Here is a 2500-nt window from a genome sequence, read left to right on the forward strand (position 1 = left end):
GAGGAGGAGGAGGTCGCTAGGTCCTGAGAGTCACGGAGTCAAGTCATTAATTCTCAGCTCGGTCGAGGATTTTTTTTTTTTTATACTGCAAGTGGAGTAGTTTTCAAAGCTTACTGTCCTGTGTTGAGAGAGAGAGAGAGGTCCCAAATATTTTTCAAGGATAACATTTTCTTCCTTTCGTGTTACTTAACAAAAGAAAACCTCGAGACCAAACCAAAACAAAACAACAAAATTCTTGGGGTCACAGTATCCCTTCTTCCTCCTCCTCCACTGCACGAATTACGAAAAATTGGTTCCCCAAAGAGACACATTTTGACCTTAAAGTAAAAATATAAGTAAACGCGTAAATTAACCTGAGAGTACTTGGTGACACAGGGCAGGTGAGTGAGTGTGGGTTGTGGGTGAGTGGGCGTGGTTGAGTGTGAGGGAGTGGGTTGTCGGTGTTTGGTTGTGGGCGAGTTTTTTTGTCAGTGGGAGTGTGATTGGAAGTAAGTGTGGGTAGTGGGTTTGGCGTACACTTATGGGTAGAGGTGGGTGGGGGAAGGTGTCAGCTAGGCAAGCGTGGGTGAAAAGTGAGACAATATGGGTGGAGAATGATTGGGTGTTGGTGGAGGGGTAAGGCAGGTGAGGGTAGAGGGGTAAGGCAGGTGAGGTTGGGAGAGAGGCAGGGAGAGTCTCAGGTAAGGCCCCGTGTTGACAGAGGGCTGAGTCTAAATCCTGCAGCTTAAGTTAGTGACCACCACCTCCTTCACTCCCTGGGTCACCTGGCTCGAGACTACCTGTACGGTTAATATTGCAAGGAGACGTTATCCTTAACACTCACCTATATTACCTTCAGTCGGGTTAATATCATAAATGTGGTTAATATCAGTCCCATACCTGTGTTAAATTGACCTTGATGAACAATGAAAGGTGTGTTTAATTAATGACAATACAGGTAAGGACAGGTGAAAAGTGTATCGACAATATATAAAAATATTTTCCATAAGTGGGATGTAAAATACGTCTTTAGGTGTTAAATGTATTCTACCTGTGACTGCGGAGATGTCAGGGTAAAAATTTAATAGCAACAACAACGCTTTGCATTCCTGAGCAACAATATAGTGCTGTGCCATTCTTTCACGAGACGATGGTGCAATGTAAGGATGAAAACGTGTGCTCTTGTCAACCTCACCTTCACCTTTCTCGATATGTCACTCTTCCCAGATATTTGTTTTTAGTCCATCCTATTTACATCTTCCCTCTTTACCTCCCTTGTATATTGCTTCTATCTTCCCGCCTGTACTTATTCCCTTCTATGTTGATTATACCCTCCCGTTATCACCTCCCTCATACACTCACTACACGTCCATCATTGATCTTCACTTCTCGAAATCTGACTGAATCACCATTCATATTTTTCCTCTTTTTTTCATTATCTGTCTTCTTCAATTTCTTGTCCTTCTAATTAAAAAGAAGAAACTCTCCCCCTCTCTCCTTCCTTCCCACACTTTCCTTATATATTTTCTCTATCACCATTTTAACTTTCATTTTAACATCCTTGCGCCCTTTCTCCTACTCTCTCGTTATTTCCTCACTAAGCACTTAATGCAACATTGGGAGGTGGAAAGCGGGCGCGCTCTTCCTTAATTGTTGCATTTGCATCTTCATACATGTTGTGGCACGCGGGTATTGTAGCATACATATGTGTTCCTTGAAGATGCTTGTGCGTTGTATAATACCGCGACAAATACAAATGTTTTTTTTTCTAACCTCATTAGACAAGTTTGGTACGGATGAATAGACTCCTGCCTAATCACCTCACTCTGCAATTTGCATGATATTATATACACAGCGAATTAAGAAGTAGTTAAGGTGTAATAATACCTGTTGGGTGATCTGTAGTTCGTGTTTTAACTAAAGATGGAGATGTAAGTTGGTGGTGATGATGATGTGTGTGTGTGTGTGTGTGTGTGTGTGTGTGTGTGTGTGTGTGTGTGTGTGTGTGTGTGTGTGTGTCCTTCACCTCACTGCTCTGCTTCAGGTTTAACATCATTTCAAAATATATTTCTGTGTTCATTAAGGTGAGTACTCGACTTTAATCACAGGTCTACAATTTACATTTTCTACATATATTGCAAAATTCAGATATAGCCTGAAGAGAAAGTCACATATTTTAACACACACACACACACACACACACACACACACACACACACACACACACAGTTAGTGCAGTCTGCCAAACTCCTGGGTGTAACTATAGACCACAAACTGGACTGCAAGGCCCATGTAAACAACACAGTCAAGGCAGCCTCGTACCGACTCTACATGCTAAGACGACTTAGGTCACTTGGGGCACCCACGCCAGAGCTGAGGACCATCTACAACGCCTTTATTTTCCCAAAATTAACGTATGCGTCACCAGCCTGGTCGTCTTCTCTCAACTCCACCCAACACCGTCAGCTAGAGAAGGTACAGAAAAGGGCCTGCAGAATCATGCTCGGCGCAGACTACTCCG

The sequence above is a fragment of the Homarus americanus genome, unplaced genomic scaffold (assembly GCF_018991925.1).
Source record: "Homarus americanus isolate GMGI-L3 unplaced genomic scaffold, GMGI_Hamer_2.0 scaffold49667, whole genome shotgun sequence".
NCBI lineage: Eukaryota > Metazoa > Arthropoda > Malacostraca > Decapoda > Nephropidae > Homarus > Homarus americanus.